Genomic DNA, 17694 nt, shown 5'->3' with positions numbered 1-17694 from the left:
CATTATAGTTGTTGTACAGTTACAGTAGGAATAGACTTGAACAGATTTAAGAATGGTATAAACAGTAGGCTAGGTCATAGTTTATCATAACATATTTTACTTATTGGACGTCGGTCTTGCAAGTGCATAATTATGGTGTTAGTTCAAAGTAGTGGCATTGTTTGCATCGGGTAAGGGTTCAGTTCTGAGCTTGTAGATCTGCCATGTTCATGTTTGCCTCTTTCATACACAATGTTTGGTATTAAAAGGGTCTTAAATGTAGAAATGTGCATATACCCTACCCTGTAAAGTGGTGGAGATTCAACAACATATTCTACTGTAAAATCCAACAGGATTGTTCATGGAGAAGAACATGATGAACAAGGACAAGGTTCTGCACTCAAACATGTAGGTCTTTATTGCATATTGATCACAAACCATATAATTTTAACTTCTAGTAGCCTACTAAGTTAGTGACATGTAGGTCTTTATTGCATATTGATCACAAACCATATCATTTTAACTCCTAGTACTAATAGTGACATGTAGGTCTTTATTGAATATTGATCGCAAACCTATAATTTTAACTTCTAGTACTAAGTTAGTGACATGTAGGCCTTTATTGCATATTCAACACAAACCATATCATTTTAACTTCTAGTAGTTAGTGACTCACTTACATCTCAAAAGTAAAACTATAGACCAAGCAATTGCAAATGAGCCATCATCATTTCACACATTATAGGCTACTGTTCCATACACACAGCTATGTAAATCACTACTTTATTCTCAATGAGTCAATGGTCTGACTGAATTGCATCTCAATAGCATAGCCAAATAGACACCCCCAGCCCCGCCCATACACACATCAACAACGAATCGATGTAACTTGGGTCAAATGGTGAAAAAGCAGGCAAACAAATTCATGTTTGAAATATTTCCACTTGCTATGAATGTTATTTTCAATCTAATTTCTTGTTTCCTCTGCTGTAAAGTACTGGACTTGTGCATTCCTTGCTGATCTGAGTAAATGCAGAAACATGATTACTAATTTAATTGTAGCTTTTATTTTCTGATACATGGTGTACAAGTCTTCACTGTCTTGCTTGTGGGCTAATCGGTCATTTTATGATATTCTGTACAAAACAACACCAGTCCTGTGAAACCAGAAAACGGTCTTCTAGATAATGAAGCAACTTAATAATAATGTAGAGTAGTTTACAAGTCAATGTGTGATGACTTGTGTACTATTTAGTGCAGGGGTGGGTGGCAGTTTGTGTCTTGGAAAACAAATAACTGTTAGACTCATTGTTTTTACATTGTATTTATCTTGGTTAAATGTTCAGAGTCAAGAGTTGTTGTTAATCTGTGGTTTGTAGGAGTGCTGTGTGTTCATGTATGTTCACACATTTAGCGAGTAACATAAAATAGAGAGTCAATAGTAAACTTTGTCATTTTAAAGCATATAACATTTTGTAAGACAAATGAAGATCACAGTATAAGGAGCAGTTGTATCTTCATCAGAGCTGGTTCTACTTGGTTCTGTTGTGACTGAAGGAATATGTCTCTGCTTCAGTAGCAATAAACTGTACTGATACAGTACATACATTTATGCTTTTAATACTATGTACATAATGGCCATACATATGTAACCAGGTAGACCTGTTACTATGGCAACATCAGCCAGGTGCTCCTTGTTTCAAATTAAGGGTGGGGTTTATTGGCAGACAGGTTTAAAAGGGCTGGGCTGCTTTCATTCAGGGGATCCCCTAGCTTGCTGTAAGGTTGGCGTATCTGAGGACAAGAGTTTGAAGGCATGGCTTTTCCTAAATGTATCAGCATACTGGCTGCCTGCTGAATTAGTTAGTAGAAATGCCCTTTCCATGCTGCTGTGCTCCTCCTCCGGTACGCCAGCCAAGTGTATGGTACAGTATAGTATGTATTGGTTGTTTATATGATGTTGACTTTTAATATGAGTATTTTAAAAGAATAACTGTGTACAAAACGAAAAGAGAATAAAAATGCCTTGTTTGAAATCCCAATATGTCTTATTTCCATGCTCAACCCTGGTCACACAAACCTGTGCTTTCTATTGTTAAAGAGGACCTTCCCTCTAGAAAAAAAGGTGGCGTAGTTTAGTAGGCATTACTTGTATATTTTATTATTAGTCCCTCAAAAATCCCCCCTGCTACACATGTATTGGGTATAGATAGAGCATGCCTGGGGGAGGAGGGAGGGGTGGGGCATGCAGCAGTTTGTTAGATTGTGATTGGCTGAGAGATGGTTCTATTGTTCTCCTCTTCGGCCTATCAATCCAAGCAGTTTAGTGGCTCCACCTCAGGCTCTTTAGTATAAGAAGAGTTGCTCTGTGTCAGTTCTCCACAACTGCTCCAGGATATCAATTTCTGATCAGATCTGACTGTGGACTCAAGACTTCAGGAGAAGATGAACTCTGTCAACCTCAACTCTGCTGAACAGGAGGAACCCAAAGACCATGGTATGTTACTTGCCCCTTTCACCTGTCATATTTGGATAATTAAAACATTGCATTCTCAATCTTCCGCTTTTTTTCATTGTAATTTGATTCAGATCGTGTTTTACCTTTATATTGTCTCACAGGTTAATTCACTCTAAGTGCTTGTAGTGGGCCTATTACTTACCACTGAATAATTATATAATCATGTAATTTATTATTATTGTGTAATAGTTAATGTACATTTCAGTCCATAAAAGTATATGTCGTTCAACCTCTCAATGTGTTTTTCCTTTATCTTTGTTTCCAATCCAGTGTTGCATCATCAGTCTGGCCTCCCTGTCTTACCAACAGTAAATGAAGATAGAATCTTGGCTAAACCAAAACAGCACAACTGTGACGAGTGTGGACAACGCTTCCATTGCAAATCCCACCTTAAGATACACCAGCGCATTCATACTGGAGAGAAACCCTATGGATGTGATCAGTGTGGACAACACTTCTCTCAAATACACCACCTTAAAAGCCACCAGAGAATTCACACCGGGGAGAAACCCTATGGATGTGATCAGTGTGGAAAACACTTCTCTGCCATGTCCAGCCTTAAAGATCACCAGAGAATTCACACCGGGGAGAAACCCTATGGTTGTGATCATTGTGGCCAACGCTTCTCTAGATTGTCCAACCTTAAAAGCCACCAGAGAATCCACACTGGAGAGAAACCCTATGGATGTGATCAGTGTGGACAATGCTTCTCTATAATGTCCGACCTTAAAACACACCAGTGCATTCACACTGGAGAGAAACCCTATGGATGTGATCAGTGTGGAAAACACTTCTCTGACATGTCCAGCCTTAAAAGGCACCAGATAATTCACACCGGGGAGAAACCCTATGGTTGTGATCATTGTGGACAACACTTCTCTCAAATACACCACCTTAAAAGCCACCAGATAATTCACACTGGAGAGAAACCCTATGGATGTGATCATTGTGGACAACACTTCTCTCAAATATCCAACCTTAAAAATCACCAGAGAATTCACACCGGGGAGAAACCCTATGGATGTGATCAGTGTGGAAAACACTTCTCTGCCATGTCCAGCCTTAAAGATCACCAGAGAATTCACACCGGGGAGAAACCCTATGGTTGTGATCATTGTGGCCAACGCTTCTCTAGATTGTCCAACCTTAAAAGCCACCAGAGAATCCACACTGGAGAGAAACCCTATGGATGTGATCAGTGTGGACAATGCTTCTCTAGAATGTCCGACCTTAAAACACACCAGCGCATTCACACTGGAGAGAAACCCTATGGATGTGATCAGTGTGGAAAACACTTCTCTGACATGTCCAGCCTTAAAAAGCACCAGAGAATTCACACCGGGGAGAAACCCTATGGTTGTGATCATTGTGGACAACACTTCTCTCAAATACACCACCTTAAAAGCCACCAGATAATTCACACCGGGGAGAAACCCTATGGATGTGATCAGTGTGGACAACACTTCTCTCAAATGTCAAATCTTAAAACACACCAGAGAATGCACACTGGAGAGAAACCCTATGGATGTGATCAGTGTGGACAACACTTCTCTCAAATGTCCAACCTTAAAACGCACCAGAAAATTCACACCAGAGAGAAACCCTATATGTGAGTAGAAAAGCTTTCAGATGCTCAAATGATGTAGACTTTCACAAGGTTGTATAACCGGATTTAAACTGCTCCCTTGTGGTCGATGTGGAAATAGTTTTACTACATCAAGCACTGAACATCAATCTGATTAAATAGAGGCCGATACATATCAGCACATCTACATAAAAGTGTTGCATGATGATTTTTTTTTTGATCAATGTATTGATTAATTGCAAGTAAACTTAGCATAAATAATGGTTGTGCAGTCACAAATAAAGGCAAACAAGTCAGAGGGGTTTTCTGTTTTTATTTTGTTTGTTTCTTATTTACTTTTTTGTACTGTCTGGTAATTCCAGTCAATCACATGAAATACCATTTAGATAAATGAAGATGCTGTTATGAACAATAACACAATTATAAACACAATTTAACAGCTTCATTTGGAGCAATCAGGTGCAAATTAGGTTTCTATGTGTACTTGATTGTCACATCTATCTGAATGGTTCTGCTTGAATAGCAAGTGGAACGTGAGGAAGACTCATACAAGGACATGAATATGGGTTGAAATGTAATCCAAATGTAACTCACAGCAGAATATGCAGAATAATAGATCACATTTTTCAAGCTAAACATATTGCCACCATGGCTGTAGGTTTAAAGCTCACTGTGCCTTTGTTGGATTTGTCTTTGTATGTTTTCCTTCCATTCACAATTTTCCCCTCCCAAGCTCACCCATAAACCAAACCACAGAATGCAAGAAAACACTACATTATAGTTGTTGTACAGTTACAGTAGGAATAGACTTGAACAGATTTAAGAATGGTATAAACAGTAGGCTAGGTCATAGTTTATCATAACATATTTTACTTATTGGACGTCGGTCTTGCAAGTGCATAATTATGGTGTTAGTTCAAAGTAGTGGCATTGTTTGCATCGGGTAAGGGTTCAGTTCTGAGCTTGTAGATCTGCCATGTTCATGTTTGCCTCTTTCATACACAATGTTTGGTATTAAAAGGGTCTTAAATGTAGAAATGTGCATATACCCTACCCTGTAAAGTGGTGGAGATTCAACAACATATTCTACTGTAAAATCCAACAGGATTGTTCATGGAGAAGAACATGATGAACAAGGACAAGGTTCTGCACTCAAACATGTAGGTCTTTATTGCATATTGATCACAAACCATATAATTTTAACTTCTAGTAGCCTACTAAGTTAGTGACATGTAGGTCTTTATTGCATATTGATCACAAACCATATCATTTTAACTCCTAGTACTAATAGTGACATGTAGGTCTTTATTGAATATTGATCGCAAACCTATAATTTTAACTTCTAGTACTAAGTTAGTGACATGTAGGCCTTTATTGCATATTCAACACAAACCATATCATTTTAACTTCTAGTAGTTAGTGACTCACTTACATCTCAAAAGTAAAACTATAGACCAAGCAATTGCAAATGAGCCATCATCATTTCACACATTATAGGCTACTGTTCCATACACACAGCTATGTAAATCACTACTTTATTCTCAATGAGTCAATGGTCTGACTGAATTGCATCTCAATAGCATAGCCAAATAGACACCCCCAGCCCCGCCCATACACACATCAACAACGAATCGATGTAACTTGGGTCAAATGGTGAAAAAGCAGGCAAACAAATTCATGTTTGAAATATTTCCACTTGCTATGAATGTTATTTTCAATCTAATTTCTTGTTTCCTCTGCTGTAAAGTACTGGACTTGTGCATTCCTTGCTGATCTGAGTAAATGCAGAAACATGATTACTAATTTAATTGTAGCTTTTATTTTCTGATACATGGTGTACAAGTCTTCACTGTCTTGCTTGTGGGCTAATCGGTCATTTTATGATATTCTGTACAAAACAACACCAGTCCTGTGAAACCAGAAAACGGTCTTCTAGATAATGAAGCAACTTAATAATAATGTAGAGTAGTTTACAAGTCAATGTGTGATGACTTGTGTACTATTTAGTGCAGGGGTGGGTGGCAGTTTGTGTCTTGGAAAACAAATAACTGTTAGACTCATTGTTTTTACATTGTATTTATCTTGGTTAAATGTTCAGAGTCAAGAGTTGTTGTTAATCTGTGGTTTGTAGGAGTGCTGTGTGTTCATGTATGTTCACACATTTAGCGAGTAACATAAAATAGAGAGTCAATAGTAAACTTTGTCATTTTAAAGCATATAACATTTTGTAAGACAAATGAAGATCACAGTATAAGGAGCAGTTGTATCTTCATCAGAGCTGGTTCTACTTGGTTCTGTTGTGACTGAAGGAATATGTCTCTGCTTCAGTAGCAATAAACTGTACTGATACAGTACATACATTTATGCTTTTAATACTATGTACATAATGGCCATACATATGTAACCAGGTAGACCTGTTACTATGGCAACATCAGCCAGGTGCTCCTTGTTTCAAATTAAGGGTGGGGTTTATTGGCAGACAGGTTTAAAAGGGCTGGGCTGCTTTCATTCAGGGGATCCCCTAGCTTGCTGTAAGGTTGGCGTATCTGAGGACAAGAGTTTGAAGGCATGGCTTTTCCTAAATGTATCAGCATACTGGCTGCCTGCTGAATTAGTTAGTAGAAATGCCCTTTCCATGCTGCTGTGCTCCTCCTCCGGTACGCCAGCCAAGTGTATGGTACAGTATAGTATGTATTGGTTGTTTATATGATGTTGACTTTTAATATGAGTATTTTAAAAGAATAACTGTGTACAAAACGAAAAGAGAATAAAAATGCCTTGTTTGAAATCCCAATATGTCTTATTTCCATGCTCAACCCTGGTCACACAAACCTGTGCTTTCTATTGTTAAAGAGGACCTTCCCTCTAGAAAAAAAGGTGGCGTAGTTTAGTAGGCATTACTTGTATATTTTATTATTAGTCCCTCAAAAATCCCCCCTGCTACACATGTATTGGGTATAGATAGAGCATGCCTGGGGGAGGAGGGAGGGGTGGGGCATGCAGCAGTTTGTTAGATTGTGATTGGCTGAGAGATGGTTCTATTGTTCTCCTCTTCGGCCTATCAATCCAAGCAGTTTAGTGGCTCCACCTCAGGCTCTTTAGTATAAGAAGAGTTGCTCTGTGTCAGTTCTCCACAACTGCTCCAGGATATCAATTTCTGATCAGATCTGACTGTGGACTCAAGACTTCAGGAGAAGATGAACTCTGTCAACCTCAACTCTGCTGAACAGGAGGAACCCAAAGACCATGGTATGTTACTTGCCCCTTTCACCTGTCATATTTGGATAATTAAAACATTGCATTCTCAATCTTCCGCTTTTTTTTGTCATTGTAATTTGATTCAGATCGTGTTTTTGCCTTTATATTGTCTCACAGGTTAATTCACTCTAAGTGCTTGTAGTGGGCCTATTACTTACCACTGAATCATTATATAATCATGTAATTTATTATTATTGTGTAATAGTACATTTCAGTCCATAAAAGTATATGTCGTTCAACCTCTCAATGTGTTTTTCCTTTATCTTTGTTTCCAATCCAGTGTTGCATCATCAGTCTGGCCTCCCTGTCTTACCAACAGTAAATGAAGATAGAATCTTGGCTAAACCAAAACAGCACAACTGTGACCAGTGTGGACAACGCTTCCATTACAAATCCCACCTTAAGATACACCAGAGAATTCACACTGGAGAGAAACCCTATGGATGTGATCAGTGTGGAAAACACTTCTCTGCCATGTCCAGCCTTAAAAAGCACCAGATAATGCACACAGGAGAGAAACCCTATGGATGTGATCAGCGTGGACAATGCTTCTCTAGAATGTCCGACCTTAAAACACACCAGCGCATTCACACTGGAGAGAAACCCTATGGATGTGATCATTGTGGACAACACTTCTCTCAATTATCCAGCCTTCAAATCCACAAGAGAATGCACACTGGAGAGAAACCCTATGGATGTGATCAGTGTGGACAACACTTCACTCAAATGTCCAACCTTAAAACACACCAGAGCATTCACACTGGAGAGAAACCCTATGGATGTGATCAGTGTGGACAATGCTTCTCTAGAATGTCCCACCTTAAAACACACCAGACCATTCACACTGGAGAGAAACCCTATGGATGTGATCAGTGTGGACAACGCTTCTCTAGAATGTCCAGCCTTAAAATGCACCAGAGAATTCACACTGGAGAGAAACCCTATGGATGTGATCAGTGTGGACAACGCTTCTCTAGAATGTCTGACCTTAAGACACACCAGCGCATTCACACTGGAGAGAAACCCTATGGATGTGATCATTGTGGACAACACTTCTCTCAATTATCCGGCCTTCAAATCCACAAGAGAATGCACACTGGAGAGAAACCCTATGGATGTGATCATTGTGGACAATGCTTCTCTAGAATGTCCGACCTTAAAAAGCACCAGAGAATACACACTGGAGAGAAACCCTATGGATGTGATCAGTGTGGTCAACACTTCTCTCAAATGTCCAACCTTAAAACGCACCAGAAAATTCACACCAGAGAGAAACCCTATATGTGAGTAGAAAAGCTTTCAGATGCTCAAATGATGTAGACTTTCACAAGGTTGTACACAACCGGATTTAAACTGCTCCCTTGTGGTCGATGTGGAAATAGTTTTACTATATCAAGCACTGAACATCAATCTGATTAAATAGAGGCAGATACATATCAGCACATCTACATAAAAGTGTTTCATGATGATTTATTTTTTGATCAATGTGTTGATTAATTGCAAGTAAACTTAGCATAAATAATGGTTGTGCAGTCACAAATAAAGGCAAACAAGTCAGAGATGTTTTCTGTTTTTATTTTGTTGGTTTCTTATTTACTTTTTTTGTACTGCGTGGTAATTCCAGTCAATCACATGAAATACCATTTAGCAGGCAATACAATACCATGTAACAGCAAGATAAATGAAGATGCTGTTATGAACAATAACATATTATAAACACAATTTAACAGCTTCATTTGGAGCAATCAGGTGCAAATTAGGTTTCTATGTGTACTTCTTCTCTTCTTTCGTGTATCGTCGTCAAATGTCCAGCTCAGTGTCATAAAGCCACGCCATTGTCTCTGGTCCCACTTGGAAGAGGCCAGCCTCTGAAGGAGGTCTGTACAGAGGACAGGTGGTAATGATGTGGTCGGCAGTCTGCTCGGGCTCGCCACACGCGCATGCTGCGCTGTCTGCCAGGCCCCACTCCTTCATGGACGATCCGAAGCGTCCGACCCCGGTACGGAGGCGGTTTAGCAGGGTCCAGTGCCGGCGTGGTAGATGTTCTCCTTCGACTCCGTCTCCCGGGTCTTGGATGTAGCGGTGCAGGCGTGTGGGCTCAGCCGACTCCCATTCCCGCTTCCAGGTGGTTGCCAGCCATGCCCTTGTAGACAGGTCCTCAGGGATGGAACCAATCATGTCTTGTGCTCTCCTGTTATAGGGGTGACGGGACTTAAGTCTGTATGGGGGCGCTGCCTTGGTTGTTGTTTCGTGCAGGATATGCCAGTCGTTTTGGTGGGCTTTCCTTGCAAGCGCGAGGGTTGCGGCCTCTCGTCGAAGGCCGGCGGGGGCAATTCCTGCTAGGACTGGCAGGTAGGACACAGGGGTCGGCTTCAGGCAGCCAGTTACAATCCGAAGGGCATTATTGATGACCGGGTCAATCTTCCTCACGTGAGGGCTTCTACTCCAGACTGGAGCACAGTACTCTGCAGCAGAGAACACCAGGGCTTGTGTGGAGATCTGTAGTGTCCTGGCGGAGGCTCCCCAAGTTGTGCCAGCGAGGCGGCGAATCAGCGAGACCCTTAACGATACCTTGGCTCTTACTTCCTGCAGGTGTTGTTTGTAAGACAGTGTCCTGTCCAGCCGAACCCCGAGGTACTTGGGGGCTAGTTGGTGCTCTAGGCGCTTGTTGTCAACAGACACCGACAGTTCCATCTTTGCCTCTCTGTTGCACAGATGGTATGAGGCCGACACTGTCTTCCCAAGGCTGAGCTGCAGACGCCACTTTCGCAAGTAGTCGGCCAAGGTGCTCATGTCCAGGTTAAGACCGTCTTCCACTGCTGACCATGTTGGTTGACGCAGCATGATTGCTAGGTCATCAGCGTAACCATATTGCCTGGATTTTGTCTCCGGAATGTCATGGATGTAAATGTTAAATAGCAGTGGTGAGAGGACAGCCCCCTGTGGCACCCCATTTCTCAATCTCCTCAATCTGCTTCTCTTGCCGTCGCTGGTCCTGAGGATGAAGCTGCGGTTGGACAGCATCTCCATTATGAACCTCACCATATGCCGGTCTGGGATCGTTCTTAGCTGCTTTAGGTGAAGTCCATGGAACCAGACAGTGTCATATGCAGCCGTTAGATCAAGCAACACCACTCCAGCTTTCTCATTGGCCTGAAAGCTTTCCTCAATGTCCTGGGTGAGTAGTGTCACCTGGTCCACCGTTAACCTGCCCCGTCGGAAACCAGCCTGCTCCCTGGGGAGCTGTGGGTCTACTACTGGCTCTATGCGGCTGAGGATCATCCTCTCCAGTAGTTTAAATGGCACGCAGAGCAGTGAGATGGGTCTGTAGGCCTTGGGGTCTTCCGCACTTTTGCCTGGTTTCAGCAGGGCGATAACAGCAGCTCGGCGCCAGGTCTTCGGCAGCTTGGACCTCTGGAAGCAAGACGAGAAAAAGGAGCAGAGCCAGGTAGATGTTGTCTCGCTCTGATGGATCATGAACTCTGGATGGATGTTATCCTGCCCTGGGGACTTGCCTTGTTTGAGCTTGTCGATGGCCGCTCTAAACTCAGCTGTTGTGAAGGCTCCGGATGTGTCAGCCTCAACACTTGGTGCCCTAGAGAGGGCAGATACCTCGCGCAGTGTGAGGCGGGCAAAGTTCTTATCTGCACCTTGGAATTGGCTGTTCTTCAGAAGCTGGGCTGCAATGGCGTCAGCTGTAACAGGACACTTGGGGGGTGTTGTTTTCCTGCCAGTGAGCTGGTTGATAACCTGCCATGCCTTACGGCTGGAGTGGGTGAAGTCGATTGAGTGTACTTGATTTATCTGAATGGTTCTGCTTGAATAGCAAGTGGAACGTGAGGAAGACTCATATGTCATCAAAATGTAATCACAACAGAATATGCAGAATAATAGATCACATTCTTGTTAATAGCAGCTTTACTCAAACAAGCTAAACATATTGCCACCATGGCTGTAGGTAAAGCTCACTGTGCCTTTGTTGGATTTGGCTTTGCATGTTTTCCTTCCATTCACAATATTCCCCTCACCAAGCTCACCCATAAACCAAACCACAGAATGCAAGAAAACACTACATTCTATAGTTGTTATGTTGTTGTACAGTTACAGTAGGAATAGACTTGAACAGATTTAAGAATGGTATAAACAGTACGTAACGTCATAGTGTATCATAACATAATATTTGACTTATTGAACTTCTGTCTTGCAAGAGCATAATTATGGTGTTAGTTCAAAGTAGTGACATTGTTTGCATCGGGTAAGGGTTCAGTTCTGAGCTTGTAGATCTGCCATTTTCATGTTTGCCTCTTTCATACACAATGTTTGACCATTTGGTATTAAAAAGGTCTTAAATGTAGAAATGTGCAGATACCCTGCGTAGGTTTAAAGTGGTGGAGATTCAATAACATATTCTACTGTAAAATCCAACATGATTGTTCATGGAGAAGAACATGATGAACAAGGATGTTCTCACTCTCAAACATGTAGGTCTTTATTGCATATTGATCACAAACCATATAATTTTAACTTCTAGTACTAAGTTAGTGACATGTAGGTCTTTATTGCATATTGATCACAAACCATATAATTTTAACTTCTAGTACTAAGTTAGTGACATGTAGGTCTTTATTGCATATTATTCACAAACCATATAATTTTAACTTCTAGTACTAAGTTAGTGACATGTAGGTCTTTATTGCATATTGATCACAAACCATATCATTTTAACTTCTAGTACTAAGTTAGTGACTCACTTACATCTCAAATGTAAAACTATAGACCAAGCAATTGCAAATGGTTTTCAGATCACAAACCATATCATTTTAACTTCTAGTACTAAGTTAGTGGCATGATGTAGGTCTTTATTGCATATTGATCACAAACCATATCCTTTTAACTTCTAGTAGTTAGTGACTCACTTACATCTCAAATGTAAAACTATAGACCAAGCAATTGCAAATGAGCCATCATCATTTCACACATTAGGCTACTGTCCCATACACACAGCTATGTAAATCACTACTTTATTCTCAATGAGTCAATGGTGTGACTGAATTGCATCTCAATAGCATAGCCAAATAGACCCCCTACCCCGCCCATACACATCAACAACGAATCAGTGTAACTTGAGTCAAATGGTGAAATAGCAGGCAAACAAATTCATGTTTGAAATATTTCCACTTGCTATGAATGTGATTTTCTAATTTCTTGTTTCCTCTGCCGTAAAGTATTGGACTTGTGCTGATCTGAGTAAATGCAGAAACATGATTACTAATTTAATTGTATAGCTTTTATTTTCTGATACATGGTGTACAAGTCTTCACTGTCTTGTATGTGGGCTAATCAGTCATTTTATGATATTCTGTACAAAACAACACCAGTCCTGTGAAACCAGAAAACGGTCTTCTAGATAATGAAGCAACTTAATAATAATGTAGAATAGTTTACAAGTCAATGTGTGATGACTTGTGTACTATTTAGTGCAGGGGTGGGTGGCAGTTTGTGTCTTGGAAAACAAATAAATGGTAGACTCATTGTTTTTACTTGTGATGTATTTATCTTGGTTAAATGTTCGGAGTCAAGAGTTGTTGTTAATCTGTGGTTTGTAGGAGTGCTGTGTGTTCATGTATGTTCACACATTTAGCGAGTAACATAAAATAGAGAGTCAATAGTAAACTTTGTCATTTTAAAGCATGTAACATTTTGTAAGACAAATTAAGTTCACAGTATAAGGAGCAGTTGTATCTTCATCAGAGCTGGTTCTACTTGGTTCTGTTGTGACTGAAGGAATATGTCTCTGCTTCAGTAACAATTCACTGTACTGATACAGAACATACATTTATGCTTTTAATACTTTGTACATAATGGCCATACATATATGTATTGGATATAGATAGAGCATGCCTGGGGGAGGAGGGAGGGGTGGGGCATTCAGCAGTTTGTTAGGTTGTGATTGGCTGAGAGATGGTTCTATTGTTCTCCTCTTCGGCCTATCAATCCAAGCAGTGTAGTGGCTCCACCTCAGGCTCTTTAGTATAAGAAGAGTTGCTCTGTGTCAGTTCTCCACAACTGCTCCAGGATATCAATCAATTCTGATCAGATCTGACTGTGGACTCAAGACTTCAGGAGAAGATGAACTCTGTCAACCTCAACTCTGCTGAACAGGAGGAACCCAAAGACCATGGTATGTTACTTGCCCCTTTCACCTGTCATATTTGGATAATTAAAACAATGCATTCTCAATCTTCCGCTTTTTTTTCTCATTGTAATTTGATTCAGATCGTGTTTTTGCCTTTATATTGTCTCACAGGTTCATTCACTCTAAGTGCTTGTAGTGGGCCTATTACTTACCACTGAATCATTATATAATCATGTAATTTATTATTATTGTGTAATAGTTAATGTACATTTCAGTCCATAAAAGTATATGTCATTCAACCTCTCAATGTGTTTTTCCTTTATCTTTGTTTCCAATCCAGTGTTGCATCATCAGTCTGGCCTCCCTGTCTTACCAACAGTAAATGAAGATAGAATCTTGGCTAAACCAAAACAGCACAACTGTGACGAGTGTGGACAACGCTTCCATTACAAATCCCACCTTAAGATACACCAGAGAATTCACACTGGAGAGAAACCCTATGGATGTGATCAGTGTGGACAACGGTTCTCTCAAATACAACACCTTAAAAGCCACCAGAGAATTCACACTGGAGAGAAACCCTATGGATGTGATCAGTGTGGAAAACACTTCTCTGAAATGTCCAACCTTAAAACACACCAGAGAAGTGTGCACACTGGAGAGAAACCCTATGGATGTGATCAGTGTGGACAACGCTTCACTAGAATGTCCCACCTTAAAAACCACCAGAGAATTCACACTGGAGAGAAACCCTATGGATGTGATCAGTGTGGACAACGGTTCTCTCAAATACAACACCTTAAAAGCCACCAGAGAATTCACACTGGAGAGAAACCCTATGGATGTGATCAGTGTGGAAAACACTTCTCTGAAATGTCCAACCTTAAAACACACCAGAGAAGTGTGCACACTGGAGAGAAACCCTATGGATGTGATCAGTGTGGAAAACACTTCTCTGAAATGTCCAACCTTAAAACACACCAGAGAAGTGTGCACACTGGAGAGAAACCCTATGGATGTGATCAGTGTGGACAACGCTTCACTAGAATGTCCCACCTTAAAAGCCACCAGAGAATTCACACAGGAGAGAAACCCTATGGATGTGATCAGTGTGGACAACACTTCTCTCAAATGTCCACCCTTAAAACGCACCAGAAAATTCACACCAGAGAGAAACCCTGAGTAGAAAAGCTTTCAGATGCTCAAATGATGTAGACTTTCACAAGGTTATACACAATGCATTTAAACTGCTCCCTTGTGGTCGATGTGGAAATAGTTTTTACTACATCAAGCACTGAACATCAATCTGATTAAATAGAGGCCGATACATAATCAGCACATCTACATAAAAGTGTTGCATGATGATTTATTTTTTTGATCAATGTGTTGATTAATTGCAAGTAAACTTAATTGCTTGTGCAGTCACAAATAAAGGCAAACAAGTCCAGAGGTGTTTTCTGTTTTTCTTTTGTTTGTTTCTTATTTACTTTTTTGTACTGTGTGGTAATTCCAGTCAATCACATGAAATACCATTTAGAAGGCAATACAATACCATGTAACAGCAAGATAAATGAAGATGCTGTTATGAACAATAACATATTATAAACACAATTGAACAGCTTCATTTGGAGCAATCAGGTGCAAATTAGGTTTCTATGTGTACTTGATTGTCACATCTATCTGAATGGTTCTGCTTGAATAGCAAGTGGAACGTGAGGAAGACTCATACAAGGACATGAATATAGGTTAAAATGTCATCAAAATGTAATCACAACAGAATATGCAGAATAATAGATCACAATCTTGTTAATACCAGCTCACTGTGCCTTTGTTGGATTTGGCTTTGCATGTTTTCCTTCCATTCACAATATCCACCAAGCTCGCCCATAAACCAAACCACAGAATGCAAGAAAACACTACATTCTATAGTTGTGATGTTGTTGTACAGTTACAGTAGGAATAGACTTGAACATATTTAAGAATGGTATAAACAGTAGGTCATAGTTTATCATAACATTAACATATTTTACTTATTGAACGTCGGTCTTGCAAGATCATAATTATGGTGTTAATTCAAAGTAGTGACATTGTTTGCATCGGGTAAGGGTTCAGTTCTGAGCTTGTAGATCTGCCATTTTCATGTTTGCCTCTTAATTCCAGTCAATCACATGAAATACCCTTTAGTTTCTGTAGCAGTTTTCTGGTTGGGGGGGGGGGCAGTCGGTTTGGGGGGGTTCCCGACGGCTGCGCGTCGCTTCCACCTCTGACAGAGGGGAAGCTAGTAAGCGACGCCGTCAGAAGCCCCCTCACTCAGGAAGGCCCCCTCACTCAGATCTCAGACGGACCAAATTGCGACAATAACATACAGCCTATGTAAAGAGGAATATAAACAAGACCTTGGCGCAAAACTTCATATTACCCTGCTCTAATACAACAAAAGTGTGTTCTTACATCCTCCATTTCACGATTTCAGCACTCGTGAGTAAATTAATTTAATTGCTATTATGAAAGTTTTCAGTGACGTTGGACCCACAGGTTGCATTGTCGTCAATAATTAATCTGTCTTTAAAACGTTCTAATATTAATATAGCATATTGGCATTGTCTGTTGGTGCACACATGTTATATGGACCATGTAACAACGTGGTCAACAGCACTGTTTGCAAATGTAGCTACATTGTTGGCCACAAAGACAATTTAGACAAAAAATGCTGCTGCCTGCTAATGGAGCTAGTAGATAGAGGCTAATTATTTTTCGGGGAAATTGCAGCTGAGACTGAAGTTGGAAAGGCTGTGACCAGTGCGGCAGTGCCTGCTGGCTGCTGTGTCCTGTGTCAGCGGGCAGCGCAGACAGTAGTGGATATGCGCTAAACGCATGCATGCATGTTAATTAATTAATTAATTAATTAATTGGCTAAATCAGTAGGGGCCTTTTGATTTGGTGAAGCGCCAGGGCCTTGAGAGGGGTTAATCCGTCACTGCTCCTGCAGCCTGTGGAGAAATGCAGACCTGAAGTGCTTTGAGAGCAGGTCTCTTAAATAGTGTTTGGACAGACAATGGCCAGGTGTCTCCCCTTCCACTCATCATCTCTGGCTCCGCCCTCCATTCCAGCACTGCATTAGAATGGTTAAAGGCACAGCCACACACACAGAACCCCAGAGTAGACTATCTATCTATCTATCTATCTATCTATCTATCTATCTATCTGTCTGTCTGTCTGTCTATCTATCTATCTATCTATCTATCTATCTATCTACATCCATCCATGGACACCCCTAAAATAATCATATTTTATACTGTAAAAAAACATCCACATTCCACATAATCAAAAGTGTTATGGTCATTAAAACGGTGGTAGCCTACTAGGATTTATATAGTTAATATATTTGAATGTGTGACTGGACACCATAGCATTGTGGCCTCCCGTTGTCACCACAAGATGGAAGCAAAGCCTACATTTTGCTTAAGGCACTTTTTTTTACATGGATACTTGAGGTAGCCTACTCTTTAATGTTTCATCATGACTTTATACATAAAAAAAACGAAAACCATGAAAAAATACATATTATAGTATGTCGTCTTCCATGATTTTCACATATTTTATCAACAAAAACCATGAAAATTTGTATTATTATTTATTAATCATCGAAAACCTGCATGAAAAATGATTATACTATTAAATTATTAGGGCTGAAATCATACTTAAAGCATCAAATGTAATTATTTACAGTAAGTATATGATGTCGGCCCGAATACTTCACTTGACTCTATAGAACAGGGGTAGCAACCTTAGGCATGGGTGCCAACATTGGCACAGGGGAGGGTGATCACTGGCACACTGGGGCATAAGTGTGAGACAGAGAAGAAGTTATCTACAAATTACATCCTGAACATTTCTGGGAAAACAGGCGCTTGAGTTTAGTGATCATTACATCCTGATGTGAAAGAAAATATTTATAAGGTTGTTAAGTGATATGCTATGGACAATCAATATAAGTTGGGAATATTTAATTTGGATGTGGTGTCATAATTATATTTATATATGGCACACTGACTATCAAAAAATGAAAACACTGGCACTTCATGTGAAAAAGGTTGCAGACCCCTGCTCTAGTCTAGAACACTAAACATTTTTGTCACCATCACATCACCATCACCATACACGGGTATATTTTACCCAATGTAAACTATAAAAAGCAAGGCTTTTGCACACCTACAA

The sequence above is a fragment of the Protomyctophum bolini genome (genome assembly GCF_963924005.1).
Source record: "Protomyctophum bolini genome assembly, chromosome: 2".
NCBI lineage: Eukaryota > Metazoa > Chordata > Actinopteri > Myctophiformes > Myctophidae > Protomyctophum > Protomyctophum bolini.
The sequence above is the reverse complement of the archived record's forward strand: the minus strand, read 5'-3'. Positions refer to the sequence as shown.